The sequence below is a fragment of the Cricetulus griseus genome, chromosome 6 (assembly GCF_003668045.3).
Source record: "Cricetulus griseus strain 17A/GY chromosome 6, alternate assembly CriGri-PICRH-1.0, whole genome shotgun sequence".
Taxonomy (NCBI): Eukaryota; Metazoa; Chordata; class Mammalia; order Rodentia; family Cricetidae; genus Cricetulus; species Cricetulus griseus.
The window spans coordinates 145107560-145122269 of record NC_048599.1 but is presented as its reverse complement, the minus strand read 5'-3'; positions in this window follow the sequence as shown (position 1 = coordinate 145122269).

Genomic DNA, 14710 nt, shown 5'->3' with positions numbered 1-14710 from the left:
CTCCTGAGTGCTGGGATTAAAGGCATAGGCTACTACACCTGGCTAACCTGACTTTTGTTTCATGGTCCTGTCCCTTTGTCACCTCTTTTGGACTATGTGTTATTTAGTTCCTGTTCCCTCTGGCAAGATCTAGGTTCTCAAGGGTCTTCAATGCTAGCCCCAATTAAAAAAAAAAAAATGAACTGGGGCTGAGATGGCTTAAGAGTGTCGAAGGCACTTGCCTTTAATCCCAGCTGAGAACAGACAGAAAGCTGTCTTTAATTTTTTTGTTTGTTTGGTTTTTTGTTTGTTTGTTTGTTTTTGTTTTTCGAGACAGGTTTCTCTGTAGCTTTGGAGGCTGTCCTAGCACTCACTCTGGAGACCAGGCTGGTCTCGAACTCACAGAGGTCCACCTGCCTCTGCCACCCGAGTGCTGGGATTAAAGGCCTTCACCGCTGCCCAGGTGTCTTGTGACTTTTACACATGAGCATCAGCATATGTTTGTGCCTGCCCTTACATCACACACTTAAATAAAAAGTTTCTAAAAGTCTAGATAGTGGCACCCGCCTTTAATCCCAGCACTGGGGAGGCAGAGGCATTCGAATCTCTGTGAGTTCCAGGCCAGCCAGGGCTATACAGAGGAACCTAGTCTCAAACAAATGAACATTGTGTGTCTTTTGTGTGTGTGTGTCAAACAATCTATATGTGTGTGTGCATGTTTATGAGAAAAATGCCACGACAGGAAGTGGAGCCTTTCAACAGATCCTGGTGGCAAAAGGCCCATTCAGGAGGCCAAGAAAAAAAGGGGCAATGACACCTGGCGTTGGTGGCTCACGCCTTTAATCCCAGCACTCGGGAGGCAGAGGCAGGTGGATCTCTGAGTTTGAGACCAGCCTGGTCTACAAGAGCTAGTTCCAGGACAGCCTCCAAAGTCACAGAGAAACCCTGTCTCTCTCTCGAAAAAAAAAAAAAAATGATGTAACCCTTTAATACAATTCCTCATTTGTGGTGACCCCAACCATAACATTATTTTTCTTGCTGGGCAGTGATGGCATACACCTTTAATTCCCAGCACTCGGGAGGCAGAGGTGGATCCAGGGCTATAGAGTGCAAAAATAAAAACAAACTCAGAACAAATAAAGTCAATATGCATTACATAGTAATATATGTGCATATTTACCACCTATAGATACTTTTTTTTTTTTTTTTTTGAGACAGGGTTTCTCTGAAGCTTTGGAGCCTGTCCTAGAACTCACTCTCTAGACCAGGCTGGCCTCAAACTTAGAGATCCAGCTGCCTCTTCCTCCTGAGTGCTGGGATTAAAGTTGTGCGCCACCACTGCCCAGCTATTGAATACTTCATATTTAATGAGATAACAATAAGCTGTAAATATAAGTAGTTAAAAAACAAGGATGTGATTGGGGCCATATGCTAGGTTTATTTATATTTTATTTATATTTTTTTTGTTTCTCTCTGTGTAGCCCTAGCTGTCCTGGAAATCTCTCTGTAGACCAAGCTGGCCTCAAATTCACAGAGATCCTCCTGTCTCCACCTCCTGAGTGCTGGGATGAAAGGTCTGCGTTACCACCACCCAGATTCTCTTGCATTTCTAATACTTGTAGCCCAACCCAGAGAACAACAATTAAATGAGAAAATGGCTCACAATAGTCACAGCTCATGTGTTAGGTTTATTATATTTGTTTTAAAGCTAAGAAATGTGGGTTCTACCTTCTGGCCACAGGGAGGCAGTAGAACTCAGTTCATCCAACAAGGAGGCAGCGTCTGTTCAAAACTGCATTTAGAAGGCTCTTTCACTAGAGTATTACTAGAGTTGACAAAGGTAAGATCAGCCCACTGACTCCCCTGGTTGATTGCCTTGGATACTTGCCAGCGTCTGGGGGCAGTCGTAAGCCTTGTAACCTGCCAGTGGTGTACAGGGAAAGGTACTTGGAACCTGCCCCCTGGGTAAGGGCCCTGAGTTTAAAGATAGACTGATAGCATCAGAATATGACTGTGAAATTTGAAGGAGACCTTCATGTTCAGCACATAATTTGAAGCAGCTACTGACAACGATAGCTGCCACTTATGCAGCAGTTAACAGGGGCCAGACAATGTCCCTGTCACACTCATGCTTTATTTCTTGAATCCTCAGAGGAACTGCTGGGTGGAGTGTGTGCTTCAGACATTAAGTTCAAAGCTTGGTGCCCAGGATGGTGGTAGACCAAGGGGTGGGATTTAATGGGGGCATTCTTTGGTTACTGGGTAGGTACATGGTCTCACAGGGATTATGAGACCCTCCCTACCTCTCCCCTTTCCCCTTTGCTGTGCTTTGGGATGCTCCTGTCAAGATGTGCCTGCATCACCAGAGGACAAATCAGTGGGCTACCTGATTTTGTACTTGGACCTCCCAAACTCATATGAATAAACTTACTCATATTCATCCTCACCGCCTACTCTGAAATAAGCTCTCTCCTGTAACCTGTGCTGACATTGAACTACGGATCCTCCTCCTTCACTCCCCAAGTGCTGGGATCAAAGGTGTGCACCACTAAATGTGGTTAAACCTTTTCTCTCTATAAAGTTAACTGCCTCACTTACTTGGTTGTGGTGACACTGCTGACTGGTAAGGTTAAGTACTACTGTTATCTCTGTTTTGCCATAAGAAACATTCCTGGGATTAGAGATTATATAAATTCATCAAAGACATGCACTTTGACACAGTGTGAGGCAGAGTGATGACCAATGTCATTTATATGCTGAATATGTGCTAGGCATTGTGGCCCCAGCAATAAACTCAGCAGGCTTTAGGCTGAGACACTTGGTCCCTTGGGGACAGGGGTGGGGCAGGGAAAGGCTGATGGTGAATATTGTTTACTAGTTAAGAGAAGAATTTTAAAAGAAGGAACAGCATTTCAGGCAGAGGGAACAGCATGTACAAAGTCTTGAGGGTGGAGGCACAACTTCTGGCACATACAAGGATCAGAAAATCTCCAAGGCTGCTGAAGCATGGAGGGTAGGGAGTGGCCTGAGATGAGTGTTAATCCCACTGAAGAAGAGTAAAGCCTGCAGACCCAAATATTTTTTTAGTTGAATTAAGCAAGCTTTATTTTATGTACACAATATAGCCAGTCCAGCCACTGCCTCTCCCAAAACTCAGGGATTTGAGAAGAAAGCCTGGAACATAGGAGAAGTGGGTTTGACAGCCCCAAACTGCAAGGTTAGGGGGTTTCCAAGGCAATTTTGGGTAGGTAGGAACTTGACAGAATATCTTATTTGATGAGATACAATGATCCATGTAGCATTGTATCATTGTATGGAGATGAGGGTGTGGAACATGTCAAAAAACAGAAATGGGTCAAGGCACAGTCAAACTCAAGTTTTACAGTAGCAAACAGAAACTAACTTACTGATCTTGTAACAAGACAGCTACTGACCTTAAGATGGAGTCAAGCCACCTCTGGTGGTGCACACCTTTAGTCCCAGCACTCAGGAGGCAGAGGCAGGCAAATCTCTGTGAGTCTGAGGTCAGCCTGGTCTACAGAGTGAGTTCCAGGACAGCCACAGCTACACAGAGAAACCCTTTCTCGAAACAAAGCAAAGCAAGCAAGCAAACAAAACAAAAAACCCATAGAATGAAGAATCAAGCTGGCTCATCAGTGAGACGCAGGAGACATGGCCCTGGGCTGGGCCCTGCACCCCATGGGAACCCTGGTTTCCACCGACCCACCGCTGTACCAGAAATAACTTAGGTGAAGGATTTATTATGGCTCACTTACAGAAGCATTGTGGGAGAGTGGAGCTGTTCACACTCTCGCTGGCAGGAAGGATGGACAGATGAGAGCTTTATCTGTTTCTGCAAACATTCTCACAGACACACCCAGAGGTGTGCTTTACCTCTCCTGTAGGCTGTTGCAGTCCAGTCAAGATTAAAGACCACAGTAACTAGGTGGGGCCACCTCCTGGCGCTTCTACCTCCTCCTTACACTGGTTAGCTTTGTCCAAGGGGCAGCCAAGTTTTCTTAGGCCTAGAAGAATCAGCCTGTTTAGGGAAGGTGTCTTTGCATATCTTGGTTCTGTTTTCCGTCGCCTGGGTCTAAAGCTGATTTTCAGCTTCTGAAATGTCTTTTGGAGCTGTGTTTCTGGAAGGTCTCTCACTCCAGCTTCAGTGATCATACAGCCCAGTGCAGTGCTGGGCCCTGAGTCACAGAGCTGAAGTCTTCATGGCCCCTTCCTCACTCACAGGCTTGTGTGGAATCTAGTATAATTGGTTAAAACACCAGATGGGGTAGTTCCTGGATCTGCATCTTTGTCTGAATTTAGCAAACTGTGTACCTAAAATGGGTGGTGTGTTATTTTATTTATAGAGAACTTTCTAATAGAGTTGATTGGTTGATTAATGTTTTAGCAGAGCAAGTGTAGGCTTATTAAAAGAAAGTGAGAAAGAACTTCTGAGATGGAAATGCTTCACGGGAGGAGTACCCTAGAGCTGATTTAAAAGAAAGGTGAGTCGGTAATATTAATAGAAATATAACCCATTCATCCCAATACTAAAGGGAATCCCTCTTCTAAACTTCTAGATCTGGTGCCTCCAAACACTCTCCTTCCCAGCACAAGGCTAGTAGCTAGTATCTTCTTCTCCTTCTTCTTCTGTAGCTTCTTTTCACGTTATTGCTTTCCCTGGTTAGTTGTTCATTTTTTATTTCTCAGACCTCTGATGCATGCTTAACCTGTTGCCTATATTCAATTCTCACTGCTGCTATAACTAGTGTGGTTTCTGTCTTCTCCCTGGACCCTGACTGGTCTCTGAAAGTGAGGGATGTGAAGGATGTTGATGGATCATGTTCTAGTTTGAATACACTGATGATCAACCTCTGATGTGAAGAATTAGGGCCGTGTGCCTCAGCGTCATGAGTAGGTAAGTGCTTATCCACCAATGGTTTTGATGAATGCCTACTACAGCACTGTCTCAGGGGACCACATGGGTGACTGCGGCCCCTTCAAGGACTAGGTGCAGGAAGCACTTACAGAATGAAAATGTATGAGGAGGGGTGGGGAGATGGCTCCGTCCACAAAAAAGCTTGCTGTGCAAGCATGGAGACCTAAGTTCAAACTCTAATCCCAGTGCTGGAGGATCCCTGGCCAGCCAGTCTTGCAGAATCAAACCAGTTCAGGGTTCATTGAGAAACTTTGTCTCAAAAATTAAGCTGAAGGCTGGGCGTTGGTGTCGCATGCCTTTAATCCCAGCACTGGGGAGGCAAAGGCAGGAGGATCTCTGTGAGTTCGAGGCCAGCCTGGTCTCCAGAGCGAGTGCCAGGATAGGCTCCAAAGCTACACAGAGAAACCCTGTCTCGAAAAACCAAAAAAAAAAAAAAAAAAAAAAAAAAAAAAGCTGAAGCAGCCGTTTGGCCACAGCAGCTATCTTCCAGTAACTTGCCAAAATGACAAACACAAAGGGGCGAGAGGAGGGGCACTCGCTATGTTTCTTAGGCCTTTTAGGAAGCATGGAGTTGTTCCATGAATCTACAAGAAGGGTGACATTGTAGACATCAAGGGAATGGACAGTGTTCAAAAAGGAATGCCCCATAAATGTTACCATGGCCAAACAGGAAGAGTCTACAATGTCACCCAGCATGCCGTGGGCATCACTGTAAACAAGCAAGTTAAGGGCAAGATTCTTGCCAAGAGAATTAACGTGTGTGCGGATCACGCACACCAAGCACTCTAAGAGCAGAGACAACTTCCTGAAGCGGGTGAAGGAAAATGACCAGAAGAAGGAAGCCAAGGAGAAGGGCACCTGGATTCAGCTGAAGCGCCAGCCTGCGCAACCCAGAGAGGCACACTTTGTGAGGACCAATGGGAAGAGCCCATATGAATTCATGGCCTAATGTACAAAAAGAAATAAAGGACCTGGACTGTAAAAAAAAAAATAAGTTGGAGAGTGAATGAGGAAGACACTTGACATTGACGTCTGGCCACCAGATGCACGGGTGAGCCTCTCCTACCATGTACACATGCAGACAGTAGAGAATTTTCTTAATTAGTGATTGATGGGCTGGTTGTCCTGGGTTCTATAAAAAAAGCAGGCTGAGCAAGCCATGAGTAGCAAGCCAGGAAGCAGCACCCGTCCATGGCCTCTGCATCAGCTCCTGCCTCTAGGTTCCTGCCCTGTTGGAGTTTCTGTCCTGACTTTCTTCAGTGATGAACAGCAATGCTGAAGTGTAAGCCAAATAAACCCTTTCCTCCCCAACTTGCTTTTGATCATGGTGTTTCAACATAGCAATAGTAACCCTAGCTAAGACAGGTACCAAAAGCAATTTTCTCCAACCTAATGTGGTCAATCATACACATTTTTCTTTTTTCTTTTTGTCTTTCCCTGGAACTTTCTCACTTCTCTTCTCTCTCACAATCTCATCCACAGAGATCTTTTTCTGCCCTGGCTGTTCTTGAACTTGCTCTGTAGCTGAGGATGACCTTGAATTGCTGACTGTTTCTCATCCTGCCTCTGCCTCCTAGGGGCTAGGATTACATACTGCACCACACCCAATTTATTCGATTTATGCAGTGCTAGGGAATTTAATTTAGGACCTTGTGTATACTAGGTAGGCATTCTGTCAACTGAACTACATCTGCAACCCATCATTCACAGAGATCCTGATTGTCTTGAAACCTCATACTGGCCCATCTTGTTGGTAGATTGTGTTAGAGTCAGTTTAGATTGAGTTTATTACTTTAGCAAAAGGAAGAGTAGCCAAAAATACTGGCTCCCCAAGGCTATCATCTCAGATATCAAAAAGAGCTACACCCAAGTGGAAGAGGTCATTGACCACTGTGGGGGCTCCTCCTCCCTCGTGGCTAAGGAGCTGAATGTAGACCACGGCTATGCTGTTTGTGGAGCAGATTCTGTAGTTTAGTTCTGAGAGTTTGCCCTAGGAAGACTCGTACTATCTCAGAACCTGGGAGGTGATAAAGAAACTGCCTCATGTAGCTCCCAGGAAAGAGGAGAGTGGCAGATGGTCTCTCTCAAGGCAGGGCCACAAATTCCCATCTTCCTGCACTCCAGAAGGATTATAGGGCATTCTTCCAAGTCCCAGATATGCTGTCACTCAAGTGTGTTGGGCACAATCTGTGTGAATATGTGCAAGATGCTGGGGCACCATGGAAGAGCCATTCTTCAACAATCATAGTGTTCAACAGGAAGTAGCAGATGCTTTTTGTAGGTGCTGCTGCATGGACTTTTTCTGGGGAGGCGCAAATGCCTCTTAACCCAATTTGCCTGTGCACCATGTACATGGCTGAGCAGATCTGAAGAGAGCATGGAAAATGGAGTTACAGATGGTTCTGAGCTGCTATGTGGGAGCTAGACACTGAACCCAGGTCCTCTGCAAATGCAGCAAGTGCTTTTAACCACTAGCCACCTTTGAGGCTCCTCTCAGAAGAAACTTAAAAGGTCTTGCTTTTGCAGTGCCATTTACAATTGTGTCTCCTGTTAGGTTTAGCAGGATCTGCACAAAGCATCCCATTAGCCATTCCTAAAGTCTGCTGGATCAAAAGGCCCACATGGCAAAGTGTCTTGCACAGCAGCCTAGATCCTTCTAGACCTCTTTTCTTCCCTGGATTTCTCGCAAAAGGAGCAGCCTGACAGGATGCCCAGTAAGTGCTTTAGGGCAACTCACTCACAATATATTTTGTCTCCAAAATCCCAAAAATGGGGCAGGAGAAATAGCTTAGTGGTTAACAGCATTAGCTGCTCTTCCAGAGGACCGAAGTTTGAGTCAAGCACCCACGTGATGGTTTGCAACTGTCTGTCACTCTAGTTCCCCAAAGGCTTGCTGAGCATAGTGTTCTTTTTATAGAGGAGTGTAAGGTTATATGCTTATTTCATATCCCAACATTCTTCTAGATTCCTGGATTCTGGGTCACTCCATCCATGCGCAGGAATCCTGACTCTCTATGGGGTCTATACGTCACTCTCTAGCTCATGTGTCTTCCTAAGGTATCTTAGGAGGACAAAAAATGTGTCCACTGAGCACAGCAGCCCTCACCACTTAGTTGAGGAGAGTCATTAGACACCCACCTGAGATTCCAGCCATGCTTTCCCACATTCCCTCACAGCTGAATGCTATTCAGCCCAGCTGGGAGTGGTCTTGAAATCTAGTGTGTGTACAGCATTGGGTAGTAACTAAAGGGGAGACTCTATGCAGCTATGGAAGCCATCATGTATGTTGGGGTGAAACTCTTTGGAAGTGTATCTGTTCTGGGTTTACCAATAGTCCTATAAGTGTGCAGGCTCTGGAAATAGCTCCAGGAAACTCACCAAGATAGACTTATGTAGACTTGTACTCTTGCCTGTCTGTGAGGTCTAGAAGGATCTAGGCTGCTGTGCAAGACACTTTGCCATGTGGGCCTTTTGATCCAGCAGACTTTAGGAATGGCTAATGGGATGCTTTGTGCAGATCCTGCTAACCCTAACAGGAGATACAACTGTAAATAGCACTGCAAAAGCAAGTCCTCTTAAGTTTCTTTTGAGAGGAGCCTCAAAGGTGGCTAGTGGTTAAAAGCACTTGCTGCACTTGCAGAGGACCTGGGTTCAGTGTCTAGCTCCTACATGGCAGCTCAGAACCATCTGTAACTCCATTTTTCCATGCTTTCTTCAGATCTGCTCAGCCATGTACATGGTGCACAGGCAAAATACTTATACATGCAAAAATGTTTTTAAATATTTTTTTAAATTAAGTTTCTTTCACGGGTCGGAGAGATGCAGCATTGGTTAATAGCACTGGCTACTCAGTGGATCAGAAATTTCGGCTGGGCTCAACTGGCCAGTTCTTCTGTTGGAGTCATTCATGCAGCTGCTTAAGAAGGGCTGGCTGATCTATGATGCTCTCGTATGCCTGGCAGGAGGAGCTGGCTACTGACCCCAGCAGTAGAAGAGTTCAGACAGGGCAAGCATGGAGGCTGCAAGGTCTCACGAGGTCTGGATTGGGACTTCTCACATTGTTTTCTGTTCTACTCAAGGATCATCAGAGTCAGGCTGCAAAGCATTGCTCATACAATATGGAAGAGTGATTGTGAGCATTTTGAAAATAATTGATGCTGCATACCTTCAATCCCAGCACTTGGAATGCTGAGGCAGGCAGATCTCTGTGAGTTTGAGGCCAGCCTGGTTTACAGAAAGAATTCCAGGACAGCCAAGGCTACACAGAGAAACCCTGTCCTGAAAAACAAAACAAAACAACAACAAAGAAAATAATTGACTATGTTAATGTCCTATTCAAAGTCATCACTGCAGATGAGGGACTGGTTGACAAAGACATGTTAATCAGTCTTCTTTCATAATTATCTTTTCTGATAGAACCACACTCAACTGGCCACAGGGGCAGGGATGGAGGATGTTCATGAACTCTACCATATGGACTTAATTTCACAAAAGCTAAACTGGCTAGGGAGACTGACAAGGGCCTAACCGCTCAATATGGTCGTTATCTTTGGAAAAAAATTTCTTGCTACCTCCTGTTTCACTGATAGCATTTGATTCTTTCCACCAACAAGAAAGAACAGCTTGGGGTGGGGATGTGGCTCAGTTGGTAGAGTTCTGGCCTAGCATGCATGAAGCCCTGGGTTCAATTCCCAGCACTGCATAAAACTGGAAGTGGTGACATATACTTGTAATTCCAGCACTCTGGAGGGGGATCAGAAGTTCAAAGTCATCCTCAAGCCACTTACGGAGGTTGAGGCTAGCCTGGGCTAAATGAATGATATCTTGTTTCAAAAGAAGAAGAGGAAGGGGATGAAGAGGAGGAGGGAGAACTTCCTTTCCCTGCAGTGCTTATATCAGAAACATCATCCATGTCCTTAGAGCTACTTATTCTTAACCATTTTGAACATACAATATTGCTTCTGCCCTAGGGATTAATTTCATAGACAATACCACCAAAAAGTCTTCAGTGAAAAACTCAACTGGCCATTAGACACATGCAGATAGCATTTGATATTTTTACTGACTATTCTGTTGCCAAAAGCATCTGTCCTGATGGAATGGCCAACAGAAGACTTCAGTTATTTTAACAATAAGGATAGATGCGTCTTTACATTGCATCGTGTGTGTGTGTGTGTGTGTGTGTGTGTGTGTGTAGATGGTGCTGGAGATGAACTCCATCACACATGCTAAGCCAGTACTCTATTACTTTATGGATGAGAGAGTGTTCTTCCCAGACTGTGACTCTATATCAAAGTGATTATTTTTTTTAAAGATTATTTATTTATCATGTACACAACATTCTGCTTCCATATATATCTACACACCAGAAGAGGGCACAAGATCTCATTACATATGGCTGTGAGCCACCATGTGGTTGCTGGGAATTGAACTCAGGACCTCTGGAAGAGCAGTCAGTGCTCTTAACATCTGAACCATCTCTCCAGCCCCCTCAAAGTGATTATTACAGCTCACGAGCATTTGTCATTTTTTCTCTCTTTTGAGAGAGGGTCTTACTGTGTAGCTCTGACTATCCTAAAACACACTATGTAGACCAGGCTGGCCTGGAACTCTCAGACATCTGACTGCTTCTGCTGGGATTAAAGGTGTGCACCACCAGGCCCAGTTTTCTTTTGCATTTTGCAGATAGAATAAGAGGTATCTGAAACAGCTGTGCATAGGTGGAGGTCAGAGGTTGCTGTACAGGACTGTCTTCTGAGCCATATTACTGCTGTCTTAGGGGTTCAGGTAGGCCTGCTTACAAAAAAGTCATCATACCTGGGCTTGTTGACTGTTGATGTTCCCTCCTAGAAGGAGGGGGAAGAGAAAGTCATGGGACCCTCACCAGAGTATCCAGCTATTCCTTCCAACTAGTGGCATGTAATTCTGCCTTAGTTGCTCAGGGAAGCGCCAGAGTGTATAGGTAGGGAAGAACCAGGGGAAGTACAGTGTCCTTGGGCTTGAGTCCTGGATCCCTGACTAGGGGCATCGAGGGAATGAAGAAAAGACAGACCCACAGACGTATCTACATATAAGGTGGGGTCAGGTGGGTGTGTTCACTCTGAGGAAGTGACATATATTACCCTTGGCAATCTGCAAATTTAGTGTGATCATTAGGTACAGTACTGGGGGACGGAGGTAACTAGTTGCCCTAGGAGGTCTCTAGGCCTAAGTCTCTGGGAGGAGGAGGAAGCCACAGTTGCTAGACTTTGCACACATTTGTCACTCATTTGCACTCAGACCCCTGAAGAAAGCTTTGCCATCCCTCTTGAGCCTGGCCCCTGTGGGAAATGGCCATCTAAACTGCCAAGGAGAGGGAGCTCATCATTCATGTTGGGAACAGACCTTTCAGCAGGGTTACTTTTGAGGTAACCCTTGCTTCTGCCCATGACTCATTGCTCTGTAAGCTAGCATAATAAATTCATTGGTTCCCCAGAGCAAACTTTGGTGGTATCACACCTGGGTTTGTCATTGAGACCTTAGGAAGAAAGAATTTATGCTGTTGGCATTTTCTGCAGGTAAGGAAGTTCGGCAACACAGAACAACTTTCAGGAGTCAGTTCTCTTTGTAGGATAGAACTCAGATCAGCAGGCGTAGTGGCAAGTGCCTTTACCCTCTGAGTTATCTGGCTGGCCTTTCCTGTTATTGTTTTCTTTTCTTAATAATTTATTTTATGTGCATTGGTGTGAGGGTGTCAGATACCCTGGAACTGGAGTTACAGACAATTGTGAGCTGCCGTATGGGTGCTGGGAATTGAACTCAGGACTTTTTTTTTTTTTTTTTTTTTGGTTTTCGAGACAGGGTTTCTCTGTGGCTTTGGAGGCTGTCTTGGAACTAGCTCTTGTAGACCAGGCTGGTCGCGAACTCACAGAGATCCACCTGCCTCTGCCTCCCGAGTGCTGGGATTAAAGGCGTACGCCACCACTGCCCGGCTTGAACTCAGGACCTCTGGAAGAGCAGCCACTGCTCTTAACCTCTGAGCCATCTCTCTAGACCCACTCAGACAGTTTGTAGCCAGTTGAAGTCTTTATTCCAGATGGCTGAGACTACACTCAGGTATTCAGGACCCAAGCTTAGCACCAAACATTTAGAGCAAGGGGCTTTTGAAGACAAACTGCACATCCTGTTACCATGCTCAGCAGCAACAGGGGCAAGTTTTGTGCAAGTAAGCAGTTTAACAGAAGCTGAGAAAAGTTAGCTGGGTATCTTGACCGTGGGTTCATAGAATAGAGTTGGGTAATTTTCAGTAGGATTTTCTGTCAAGGAGATCAAATTCTAGTTAAACCTAAAATGGCTTCAGCAAGAATACAAGATGGAAGTACATTTGCACTCTCTTGCCCTGTCAATCTGGAAATTGTTGGTCAATCAGTCTAGCTAAATTGGTGAGTTCTTGGTTGGATGAGAGATCCTACCTCAGAAGGTAAGGCAGAGAGTGATTGAGGAAGATGCTTGATGTTGACCTCTGGCCTCTACACACATGTTCATGCATGCACAGAACATTTACAGGACTGGACTTTAGGACAACCAGTTTTTTTCTAAAGCATCACATGGTACCGCCTATTGTGGTGAATTATCTGACAGACCAGGGCATGTTCCTTCTTTTTACTCTTCTCTGTAATACAGGATTTAAAAGTCAGTCTGAGAGAGTGGTGGGTGGATGGGGTGGGGGGTGGGCTGGGGGTGGGGGAGGAAGTTTGGGGTGAGGGGAGGGAGAGGGAGAAGGGACTTGAAATAAGCTTGTTCCCTAACTAGAACTACTAAAATAAAAAAAAAAAAAAGTCAGTCTGAGAGCTGAGTGGTCTAGATGCAGGAGGCAGGGAGAAGCAGGCGGATCTCTGTGAGTTTGAGGCTAGCCTGGTCTACAGAGCAAATTCCATGACAGCCAGGGCTACACAGCAAAACTGTTTCAGAAAACAAAACAAAACAAAAGTTAGTCTGAGAACTACATTTCCTGGTATTCCTAGTTGGAAAGGTTACTGGTTAATAATCTGCTTATGAGAAGTGTAGTTCTTTCTCATTATTTGTAGTAGTTATGTCCTATTGGTTTTTGTTTTTGTTTTTCGAGACAGGGTTTCTCTGTATTGCTTTTGGAGGTTGTCCTGGAACTCGCTCTGTAGACCATGCTGGCCTTGAACTCACAGAGATCCACCTACCTCTGACTCCCAAGTGCTGGAATTAAAGGTGTGAGCCACCAACACCTAGCATGTCCTATTGTGAATGCTAAAAAAAAAAAAAAATACTGAATTCTTGTTCCAAGAGAGAAAACAGGGTTGGGTTCCTTTTAAATATTTGGTCTTAACACTCTTGTCAGCCAACCACCATCTTGGATAGTTTCATTTTTTGTGTTCTTTTTTTTGGGGGGGGGGAGGGGGAAAGACCCTTTCATTGATATGTCAATGCCTAGCTATCTGTCTATCATATCATCTATCAATCATGTCTATCATACATTCTATCATCTATTATTTATCTACCTATCAGTCACATTTATTATCATTTACATCTATTACTCATCTATCAATCATATTTACCATCTATCATTCACAATATATGAATCATCTAATCAATCAGTCATCTATCTCAACCAACAGAACTATGTATGTTTTCTATAACACAGTTACTTTCTCAGTAAGATAACTAGCAGACTGCAATGCTTAAAAACTCTTAAATAGCATTTCAGCATTATGCCTAGGGACCACCCGACACAATGAAGTCACCAGAAAAGCACAAAGATACAAAATATAGCAGCAAATGAAGAAAGGCACTTAGTGCTGAGAACTGAGACAAGAAGGCAGACCACCATTAAAAAAGGTTTTAAATGTGTACAAATGTCTTGTCTGCATATATGTATGTGTACCATGTGTGTGTTTGGTGCTCAGGAGTCCAGAAGACAGGGTCAGATCCCATGGAACTGGAGTTACAGATGGTCGTGGTCATGAGGCACTTTGTAGGGGCTGGGAACCCACTGCTCTTACCCACCAAGCTGCCTCTCCAGCCTTGCATACCATCATTTTGAACTCAGCTGGGAACTTATACTTCGGTTGACTTAGTTTTTGTTATTCTGCACATGTCTACACGTGTCCATTTTTGGGTTAAGAGATAACTTTTAGATAACTAGGAGTAGGCTAGTTCACAGATACAGAATTGGAATCTATAGGTGGGACTGCCTATAGATTCATTGCAGCATGCCTATGTCTATCATCTGCCAGGGCATAGGAAAGATGGTAGAAGTTGCATCTTCACTGAGAATTGACTATCATGTTCCCCATTCCTCTGAGAATCACCAGAGTTCCTGGGAGCCTTATTAGAGTGTTAAATTCCATGCCCTGAGAAATATCCTCAAATCCACTCACCCAGTCCTACATGCATTTTTGAAGAAGCACCCTGAAAATCTAATTCTGGGGGAAACCCTCTGGCAACTGTCAAGCACATACTGGCTATTTTCATTAATCTTGGCATAGATCTCCTCCACCTCTTTGGTTAAGTGAAATATCATCTGCCTGTTAGTGTGAAATCTAACTCTAGTTACTATCAAAGAAAGCAGGAGTCGGCACTGGGAGTAGCACTGAGGGGGATGCTTTGTGGAAGGGCGCCTGTTAGTACCCCACAGGCCGGAGACACCTCCAGTTCCGTTACCAAAATGAAGGCTGCTGTATTAGCTACTGAGTTTGCTGTAACAAAACACCTGATCGAACAGTTTAGGAGAGGAAGGGTTTATTTTGGTGCACAGTTTAAAGGTTCAGTCTGTCATGGCGGGGA